General features: G+C 46.3%; 1 pseudogene; it reads left to right on the top strand.

The window, feature by feature from the left end:
• Nucleotides 1-1,958: 1,958 nt before the first annotated feature.
• Nucleotides 1,959-3,677, top strand: LOC114097933 (oxysterol-binding protein-related protein 9 pseudogene; annotated as a pseudogene).
• Nucleotides 3,678-11,411: the final 7,734 nt, after the last annotated feature.

Below are 11,411 nucleotides of genomic sequence, written 5' to 3' on the forward strand. Positions count from 1 at the left end.
AACTTTGATCTCCCTCATTTCCAGGGAGGGGAGAGGGTTGAGGAGAGTTCCATAACCAGGGGCCCTGCTTCAGTCACACGCCTGCACAAGGGCGCCTCTTGGAGATGCTCAGCTCTGGGCTTCAGGGGGATTCTGGCTTGGTGAACACAGTGGGTGCTAAGTGAACCACATGTGAGGGGCAAGAGAAGCTCCATGCACCGCCCCCGCCCCCCAATAACCTTGCTCTGTGTGTTCCTCCTATTCGGTTGTCCCTGGGTAAATCCTTTATGATAAACCTATAATATTAAGTAGGGTTTTCCTGAGTTCTGTGAGTCACAAATTATCAAAACTAAGGGTTGTGGGAACCTCCAGTTTGCAGCCAACTTGGAAAGAGGCATGTATAACTTGGGAACCCGCTACTTACACTTGGCATCTAAAGAAGGAGGCCAGCCTGGTGGGACCGTCCAACTTGTGGGGCTTGTGTTAACTCCAGGTAGTTAGGGTCAGAGTTGAGTTACATGGGAGAACACCCCACGTGGTGTCAGAAGTGTGGAGAGGAAGGAAACAAAGTGACCCTCTCTCAGAGATTTTTAGGCCCAGAGTTGATCTAGAATAGGATTTACTCCCATATTGAGTCCAAACCTTTAGATGACGCCTGGGAACCCAGGGTGAGAGTGGGGAGCCAATTTCCTGGCATCTCAATGACGGGGCAGGCTAGAGGAACTGGAGAGACGGCAGTGTGGGGACAGGGGAGAGGAATGGGTCCAGGGGACACGGCACCCTCATGGCTTGTCACCACGCAATCCTATTGCACAAGGTACCACATCATCCTGGCCCCTGAGGTCTGCACACATTTCCCAATCACCAACCCGGGCTCCTGTGGGCTTGGCGGGCTGGGACTGGGAGACTTCCTGTCTGCGTATTTGGTGGTGGGGGGGCGGCTTTCCAACAGCTAGAGGAACTCAGTAAATGTAACTGATCATCCATTGATCAGTGTCCCTCACAACCTCTAAGTTACAGAACAGGGGGTCTGTGCCATGGTCAAGAGCAGAGATCCTGGGCAGAGACTCAGAGAGCAGAAGTTCTAGAAGAGCGGCAGAAATCTACAGAGATGTCCCCAGAATCTGGGGGTGGTGCCGAATGTCAACCCCTGCCCAGTTCAGGTGAAATTTCATAATTCTCAGTTCACTCAAAATGGGTCACAGACTTAAATGTCAGTATGCAACTATCAGAGTTTTAAGAAAAGAAGCAGGAGAAATGTTTCAGATCTAGAACCAAATGAGGGCTTCCTGGACTTGATCACCAAAAAGCCTGATCCATGAGGGGAAAACAGATGAATTGAACCTCAGATAAAAATTAAAGACTGGGCTGGGGATGTGGCTCAAGCGGTAGCGCGCTCGCCTGGCATGCGTGCGGCCCAGGTTCGATCCTCAGCACCACATACAAAACAGAGATGTTGTGTCTGCCGATAACTAAAAAAATAAATATTAAAAAAAAATTAAAGACATTTTCAAATTAAAACCTTTTATTTCAAATTGAAATCTTCTGTTCAATGAGAGACCCTGTTAAAATGATTAAAAGACAAGATAAAGCTGGGCGTGGTGGGGCACACCTGTAATCCCAGCGGCTCTGGAGGCTGAGGCAGGAGGATCTCGAGGTCAAAGCCAGCCTCAGCAATTTAGCAAGACCCTAACAACTCAGCAAGGCCCTGTCTCTACATGATATATAATAAAGGGCTGGGGATGGGGCTTAGTGGTTAAGTGCCCCTGGGTTAAACCCCTGGTACAAAGAAAAACAAAACAAAACAAGGAGATAAAGATTTGTAGATAATGTTTGCAAATCACAGGGCAAGGGACTATTATCACAGTAGATAAAAATCTCTTAGAACTTAACTCTCAGGATCTGATCCAGGAGTAGAAGAGGGGTGTGCTGGAGCAGCCCCCGCTCCCGCCCCCGGAGGCACTGAGGGGCCTCGGCAAATGGCTTTCTTGCTGGCCACTTGCGGAGTGAGTAGACCCTTTGGGGGTTTGGATTCAGGATTTGTTCCTTGTGTCCAAGACTTTGACAAGAAACTAACAGAGGCAGATGCTGACCTACAAATCTTGATAGAACAACTAACGCTTTTAGATGACAAGCTTCAAAACTGTAAAGATGATGAACAGAGAACGAAAACTGAAACTCTCAAAGAAACAACAAAGAGCAAGGAAGAGTCTATTAAACACTGCATTGTGTTGCTGCAGATCGCTAAAGACCAGGGTAATGCCGAGAAGCACAGGCAGTGGGCATTCACCACCTAGTAGCAGTCTGACTTCTCCAAGTCATGTCACCTTGTCTCCAAACACAGTCCCAGAGTTCTCTTACTCTAGCAGTGAAGAGGAATTCTATGAGGCCGATGGATTCCATGGGGTGGCTCATCCCCAAAGTGCTTAATAGATTCTTCTGGTTCTGCCTCCGTCTTGACACATAGCAGTTCGGGAAATAGTCTACAGCCCCACATACCACAGAATCACTGAATTCTTCATGTCCAATGGTACAAGTGGTGCTGATCTTTTTGATTCACAGGACGATAGAGACGGTGACGGGGAGGCAGCAGGGTCAGTGTTATCATGCACCTCTCGTCACAGGTTAGGCTCCGAATGGATCTTCCTCAGGTAGTTCTTCCAACATTTATTCTTGAAAGAAGATCTCTTTTAGAAATGTACGCAGACTCTTTTGCACATCCGGACCTGGTGGTGAGCATTCGTGACCAGAAAGATCCCAGGGATCGAACGGTTCAGGTTGTGAAATGGTACCTCTCCACCTTTCATGCAGGAAGGAAAGGATCGGTTGCCAAAAAGCCATACAACCCCATTTTGGGTGAGATCTTTCAGTGTCACTGGACATTACCAAATGACACTGAAGAGAACACGGAGCTAGTTTCAGAAGGACCCGTTCCCTGGGTTTCCAAAAGCAGTGTAATATCCGCGGCTGTGCAGGTTTCCATCATCCACCCTTTTCAGCCTTTTATGCTGAATGTTTTAACAAGAAAATCCAATTCAATGCTCAGATCTGGACTAAATCAACATTCCTTGGGGTGTCCATTGGGGTGCACAACATAGGGCGAGGCTGGGTCTCATGGCTAGACTATGATGAGCATTACATTCTCACATCCTCCAATGGTTAAGGAAGGTCTACGCTCACAGTGCCCTGCGTGGAACTAGGAGGAGATGCAATATTAATTGTTCCCAAACTGGCTATAGTGCAAATATCGTCGTCCACACTAAACCTTTCTATGGAGGCAAGAAACACAGAATTACTGCTGAGATTTTTTTTCTCCAAATGACAAGAAGTCTTTTTGCTCAATTGGAAGGGGGAATGGAACAGTGTCATGTATGCAAAATACGCAACCGAGGAAATGCGGTTTTTGTAGATACCAAGAAGTTGCCTGTAATCGAGAAGAAAGTGAGGAAGTTGGAAGATCAGAATGAATATGAGTCCCGCTGCCTTTGGAAGGATGTCACTTTCGGTTTAAAAAACAGAGACGTGGATGCAGCAACTGAAGCAAAGCACAGACTTGAAGAAAGACGAAGAGCAGGAGCCGGAGGAAGGAAGGAGAAGGAAACTCAGGGGGAGACAAGGTTCTTCCGTGAAGATGGAGGAGGCTGGGTTTGTGATGAGCCATTACTGAACCGTCTTGGTGCTGCGAGGCAGTAGGCTGGGACACGGGTCTGCACCCGGTGACAGGGCGGGTCGTAGAGCGCTTGCCTAGCATGTGTGAGGCACTCGGTTTGATCCTCGGCATCACATCAAAATAAAAGGTTATTGGTCCACCAACAACTAAAAAAAAAAAAAACCCCAAATATTTTTTAAAAATTCCAACAGAAGTGAGCAAAAATCATGAGCAGGGGCTGGGGTTGTGGTTCAGTGGTAGAGGGCCATATACAAGGGCTTGCCTTGTATGTTCAATCCTCAGCACCACATACAAACAAATAAATAAATAATTTTTTAAAAATCATGAACAGTCACTTCACCAAAGAGGATGTACAGATGGCAAAAAAAATACATGAAAAGATGTTCAACATTATCATTCCTTAGGGAAATGCAAATTAAAATCATGACCAACCAGGTCAGGTGGGACACTCCTGTTAATCCTTGCTACTCATGAGACTGAGGCAGGAGTACCACAAGTTCAAGGCCAACTTGGGCAACTTGGCAAGATCCTGCCTCTAAAATAAATTTAAAAGGGCTGGGGCGGTCAGGCATGGTGGTACGTGCCTTAATCCCAGATACTCCGGAGGCTGAGGCAGGAGGATTGAAAATTTGAGGTCCAGCAGCTTAGCAAGGTCCTCAGCAACTTAGTGAGACTCGCTCTCATTTACTTTTTTTTTTTTTGCAGTGCTAAGGGTTCATGTATGCCAATTTAGTGAGACTCTCTCTCTCATTTTTTTTTTTTAAACCCAGGGCTTCATGTATGCCAGGCAAGCACTGTACCACTGAGCCACATTCCCAGCTCATCTCTCAGAATTAAACAAAAGGGCTGAGGATGTGCCTCAGTGGTTAAGCACCCCTGGGTTCAATCCTGGTGCCAATAAGAAAAAAAAAGGGGGGGGATGCAGATATAGCTCAGTGGCAGAGAGTCCCTGGGTTTAATCCTCAGTACGATGTGAGAAAAAATTTATGCACAAATGTTCACAGCAGCTTCATTTATAATAGCCCAAGCTGGAAGCAACCCAGATGTCCTTCGACAGGTGGATGGTTAGCCAAACCATGGTACGCCTTACCATGCCAGGATACACCGCTGGGCATTTATCCCAGAAACTGAAACTTATGTCCACACACACATAAAGCCCTGTACATAAATGTTTATAGGAACTTTATTTGTAATAACCCCAAATGGTAATTATTTCAGATGTTCATTAACAGATGAATGGCTAAATAAGCTGTAGTACATGCATACCATGGACTACTACTCAACAATAAAAGAAACAAAGTATTGATAATAACTTTGATAAATCTCCAGGAAATTGTACTGAATGAAAAATAGCTAGGGGCTGGGGCTGTGGCTCAGCGGCCGAGCATTTGCCTTGCACATTTATTTATTTAAACATAAATAAATAAAATAAAGATGTTGTGTTCAACTACAACTAAAAATTATTTTTTAAAAAATAGCTAGATGCAGTGGTACACTCCTGTAATTCGGAGTTGTTTGAGAGGCTGAGGCAGGAGGACTGGAAATTTGAGGCCAGCCTTGATGCTATCTCAAAATAAAAATTAAAAAGGGCTTGGGGTATAGTTCAGTGGTAGAGTGCTTGCCTGGCTTGTGGAACATCTTGGGTCCAATCCCCAGGACCACACACACACACACACACACACAAGCCAATCTCAAAATGTTGCTGGTTCTGTGCAGTTCAGGCCCACACCTGTAATCCCAGCAACTGGGAAGGCTGAGGAAGAAGGATCACAAGTTGGAGGCCAGTCTCAGCAATTTAGGGAGAATCTCAGCAACCTAGCAGGATCCTTTCTCAAAACAAACAAAAGGACTGGAGATGTAGTTCAGTGGGTAGCAGAAAACGAAACAAATAAAAAACAGTTATATTCTGTATTATTGTTCTATTTAAATGACATGTTGCAATGACAAGATCTTAGAAATGAAGATCAGATTAGTGGTTGCCAGGGGTTAGGGATGGGTGAGGTGGGATGGATGTGGTTACAAGAGTGACTTGTGGGATCCTGTGGTGTTGGAGCCATTCAGATTCTTCACTGTTGTGGTGGATACCGAAACCACACATGGCAGAACTGCACAGAACCGCTACACCCACATGTGGGCATGCACACACGCACACACACACACGCACGCACACATGAATATAAGAAAAAGAAGGGCACCTGAAAATGATCAATGGGATCGTGTCAATGTCACTATCCTGGTTGTATTGAAAACAGGGACACAGCTGGGTATGGTGGTGCATGCCAACTTCAGCAATTTAGTGACGCCCTAAGCAACTTAGCCAGACTCTGTTTCTAAATAAAAAATAAATAAATAAAAAGGGCTGGGGATGTGTCTTAGTTGGTTAAGTGCACTTGAGTTCAATCCCTGGTACCAAAAAAAAAAAAAAATGTGGGGGGGACATTCTTCCATCAATACTCTTGACAACATTGTTCACAAGCAGCCAAAAGGTGGAAACTGCCTAAGTGTCCATTAACAGATGACAAGATAAACATACAATGTGGTATATACACAAAATGGAATATTATTCAGCCTTAAAAAATAGTTTTTGGCGGGGCTGGAAACGTGGCTCAAGTGGTAGTGTGCTCGCCTGGCATGCGCGGAGCACTGAGTTCGATCCTCAGCACCACATTAAAAAAAAAAAAAAAGATATCGTGTCCACCTAAAACTAAAAAATAAATTAAAAAAATAATTCTGGAGGGGCTGTGTTTGGGGGTGGAATCTGAGGCTGCCTGCATGCTAGGCAAGTGCTCTACCACTGAGCTACACCCCCAGTCCTGAGTTCCAAAATGTTGTCAGTGTCAGTTCTTTGGAATGCCAAATGTTACACACATTGGTGCTCCTAATAGTTGATTCTCAGGTTTCCCCACTGTTATTGTCTAAATGTTTGTGTCCCCACAAAATTTATATTTTAAAACCTAGCTCCTGCTGAGTGCAGTGGTGAAACCTATAATCCCAACAACTCAGGAGGCTGAGGCAGGAGGACTGCAAGTTCAAGGTTGACCTCAGACTCTTAAGACTTTGTCTCTAAATAAAAAAATGAAAAGGGCTGGGGAGTAGCTCCGTGGTAGAGTGCCCCTGGGTCCACTCCCCAGGTCCACAAAACAAAATCCAACAAAACCAATCAATAGGAGAGGAAGCCTCTGGGAGGGATCAGGTCATGAGGCTCCATTTACAAGGGATTTGTGCCCTTGTATGAGAGATTGAGGGGACTTGTTTGCCCTTCAGCCCCACAGAAGACGTTCCCCAAACATTACACCTGCTATCGCCTCAGTCTGTGCTTCTTGGCCTTCAGAACTGTCAGCAATAAATTTGTTGTTTATAATTACGCAGTTTTTTTTTTTTTTGATACCAGGGTTGAGCCTAGGGGTGCTTACCCACTGAGCCTCAGCCCCAGCTTTTTAATATTTAGAGACAGGGTCTCCCTGAGTGGCTTAGGGCCTTGCTAAATTACTGAGGCTGGCTTTGAACTTGAGATCCTCCTGCCTCAGCCTCCCAAGCCGCTGGGATTATAGCACGCACCACCACGCCCAGCCTAAGGTATTTTCTTATAGCAGCCAGAATGGACTCATTCAGCCACCAAAGCCTTGCCAAGATCTCAAACATGAGGTATTTATGATGATTAAAATAGCAGGGAACAATTCCTGTTAAAGAATTTCTTTTTTAGTTGTAGATGGACACAATAGCTTTATTTATTTTTTATTTTTTTTTAAGAGAGAGAGAATTTTTTAATATTTATGTTTTAGTTTTCGGTAGACACAACTTTATTTTACTTTTATGTGTTGCTGAGGATCAAACCAGTGCCTCATGCATGCTAGGCGAGCGCTCTACCACTGAGCCCCAGCCCCAGCCCCAGTAGAGAACAATCTTGATGCAATGCGTCATAAAACAAAACGGAGAAACCATCAAACTGAGCAGGAACAGGTTTTTCGTGCTGGTTTCAGGGGAGCTGCAGATTTAACCAGAGGATTAATAAAGGGAAGAACCGACAGAGAGTCCAAAGACGAGGTCTGTACCTTCCCAAGCACTACCAGCCTGGTTTTAATGTTGTCTAGTTAAATACCAGAGACTCTTCTTTAGGGCTCTGCTATGGTTTGAATATGGTCCCCAAAAAACCTGCACTGGAAACTTAATCTCCACGCAACAGTGTTGGGAGGTGTTTAGCTCGTGGGGCTTGTGAATGAATTAGTATCAATTATAAAAGGGTTTGAGACCCCAACTTCATCTTTTTTTGCATTCTTTCTCTCCCCCTCTCCCTCTTGACTTCTACCATGGGGTGATGTAGCAAGAAGGCCTTCCACAGATGCCAGCACCCTGACATTAGACTTCCCAGGTTCCAGAACTGTGAGAAATACATTTTTTTTCTTGGTAAATCACCCAACCTCTGGCAATCTGTTATAGCAGCACTGAACAGACTGAGTCAGGCTCTACCTGTAGCACTGCTCTTAGTTCACCTGCTCTCTTCAAGGCTTCTTGTGGGAAGGGAAACTTGCAGAAACAGGTGGACATCCAGGCCTTTGCCTCACTCACGTCCAGAGTCAGTGTCTGGGACAGCAGGCCACATGCTGGTTAGGCTCCCTCCCTCTTCATCAGCTTATCCTGAGCCCTGTAGTAGCCCATAGGTTCAGTGCTCCCAACCCTCCAACCTCCTAGCCTTATCTTAAGCTGCTTTCTCTTGAAACATCCTCCACAACCTTTGCCTGGTGTGGCCTCCTCCAGGAAGCCCTCCATGGTCTCTCCCAGGCAAGGTTGTGTGCTCTCTCGGCACAATGCCCTGCTCTTGGTGGCAATGCTCTAGAGAGGAAGGCAGTTTCCAGGCACCTGGGGAAGGGGAAAGGCAGTGTCCAGTGAAGCCTGCTCTGGATTATTAAAGCAGGAGGTGCCTCTTTTCTGCTGTGAGGCAGCCACTTGGGTCTTTCTATCAGAATGGCTCAGTTCATGAACCCTGGAGCCGGACACTCTGGGTTGAACTCCCTGCTCTGTGTAGCCTCAGACCTTGACCTTTTCCTCATTTGTAAAATAGATATAATAATAGAACCTGCCCTGCTATGATGTGAATGTACCTCCCAAATTTTATGTGTTAGGAACTTAATGCCCAAGTTCAAGTGTTAACACATTTGGAGGCGGGGCCTTTAGGACAGCATGAGGTCCTGAGGGTGGGGCGCTCATGATAGGGGCAGTGGTTTCTATAAAAAAAAAGGATAGTCTTAGCTACTCAGGAAGCTGAGGCAGGAGGATTGCAAATTGGAGGCCAGCCTCCACAACTTAGTGGGACCTTGCCTCAAAATAAAAAGGGCTGAGGGTGTATGGGGGTGTCGCTCAGTGGTAGAGCGTCCTTTGGGTTTAATTTGGGTTTAGTCCCCAGCACCACACCCTCCCCCGCACCCAAAGACAAACACAAAAGAAGAGGAAGAGAGAGATTGGGCGGCTGCCTGCGGTCTCTGCGATGTCAGGATGCGGCCAGAAGGCCTCACCAGACGCCAAGCAGATGCAGGTGCTCTTCCAGCCTCCAAACCACCAGCCAACTACCTCTGTTCCTTATTAATAACTCAGTCTCAGGCATTTTGTTAGAGCAACAGAAGGTGGACTAACCCACCTCCTAGGGATGCTGTGATCACAGGAATTGTTGACTCATGCTTATTACCAGGACTATTTATTTTCTTGCAGTGGTGGAATTGAGCCCAGGGTCTCATGCATGCTTGATAAGTCCCCTACCACTAAGTTACACCCCAACACCTTATGATTACTATTTATTTCTCTTTGATCCCTGGACTCTCAGACGAGGTCAAGTTTGAATTGCACACTTCCATGTTGTATGTATATGTTCCCTTCTTAGCCCTTTATGATAATAACAAAGTATTTTAATAATAACATTATAATTATTATTTGCTATTATTTATTAACTAATAATAATAATTATTATTTATTTATTATTATTGTTATTATTTTGTGGCACTGATTGAACCCAGGGTGCTGTACAACTGAGATACATCCCCAGCCCTTTTAATTTTATTTAGGGCCTGCTCTCACTAAGTTGCCCAGGCTGGCCTTGAACTTGTGATCCTCCTGCCTTAGCCCACGCCCAGCTTCCTTCTTACCCGTTCTGTGATCTACCCTTACACATTCGTCCACGGGATGACGAGGGTGTCTCCCTTTCTGAGCTCCTTGTGCCCTGCAGGGGCCTGGCCTGTTTGCCCACCACTGAATGCCCAGGTGCTGGGCCAGATGGGCTCAACAGGTGTTTTTTTTTTTTTCCCCCCAGGAAATGGTCAGAGGTTGAAGCAAAAGGATTGCAAGTTCAAGGCCATCCTGGGCAATTTAGTGAGATCCTATCTCAAAATAAAAAAAGTAAAAGGGCTGGGGGGTGTCTTACTGGTAGAGCATCCCTGGCTTCAATCCCCAGTACTGAGAGAGAGAGAGAGAGAGAGAGAGAGAGAGAGAGAGAGATTTATAAATTTCTTGGTATTATGGAGCAAAAGAAGGGGTCATAGAAGTTCTGGGACAAACTATAAGATCTAAAAATAAACCACTTTTGCAATGGATGTCCCAGAGGAGGCAGGGAGTGGTCAGACTTCTCCTTCCTAAGTTCCCTAATGCAGGCAGGCGAGCTGGACAGAGAGGCTGGAAGTTGCCTCTTCACCTTTCCTCCACCTGCAGGGTGTCTGCGACTGCAGGGGGCCTGGGGATATAGCTGGGAGTGTTGGGTGCATGGGTTGGGCCTGCCTTGGTTCTCCACTTGTACTTGCTGCGGCCTAGGAGCCTGGCCGTGAGCCAGCCCTGTCCAACCCGCCATGACTCATGGCTCCCATTGTCCTCAGGCCTCCCTGCTCTGTTCCCCAACATGCTGTACTCAGAGCCTTTGTGCTTGCTGTTCCCTCTGCCTAGAATGCTTTTCCTCAGTCTGACTCCTTATCATTTAGGTCCTAGGTCAACTCAGACACTAGAGAGATCTTCCCTGAAGTCCCCACCCTCAATCCTCTAACCCCCTGAGTCACTTTCTATCCATGACTCAGCTTTTTTTTTTTTTCATGACTCAGCTTTTAAATGTCTGAAATGTCATAAGAAATAATGCTTTTTTTTTTTTGGAGGGGGGTCCATCTCCCCACATTACCTGTAAGCTCCATGATGACAGGGACTGTGTCTTATCACTGCTGACCTCCCAGTTCCCAGAATAATCCTAGTCTGTGAAGGGAGGCAGTATTTGTTGGGCTGACTTCCAGCTGGGGTAAGAATTTCTTCTCTAGAGCTATGCTTCTGATATGGAAGCCACTCTATCTTGAAAGTTAATTTAAATCAAAAGTAAAACTCCAATTCTTTGGTCACACTGGCCACATTTCCAGTACAGAACGCCCATACTGGCTAGTGGCTTCCTTGCTGGACATCACAGGCACAGACCATTTCTACCAGAAGGTGGTGTGGGATGTGTTCCACTCTCCTGCTGGTACCCTCTGCTCATGCCATTTTCTCTGTCTGGAAAACCTTACATGTCCCCTACCTCGAGCCTGGCACAGTGGTGCCTGCCTGTAATCCCAGTAGCTCGGGAGGCTGAGGCAGGAGGATCGCAAGTTCAAAGCCAACCTCAGCAACTTAGTGAGAGCCAGTGCCTGTGGATCCCCCGCCGTTTGAGGGTTCCTGTGTGTGGGTGGGGACGCGGAGACGATGGAGCACAAAGGCATAGAGCGAGGCCAGGGGTGTTTCACGACCCTCCTGGGGCGGGCGACTGTGC

The sequence above is a fragment of the Marmota flaviventris genome, chromosome 11 (genome assembly GCF_047511675.1).
Source record: "Marmota flaviventris isolate mMarFla1 chromosome 11, mMarFla1.hap1, whole genome shotgun sequence".
Taxonomy (NCBI): Eukaryota; Metazoa; Chordata; class Mammalia; order Rodentia; family Sciuridae; genus Marmota; species Marmota flaviventris.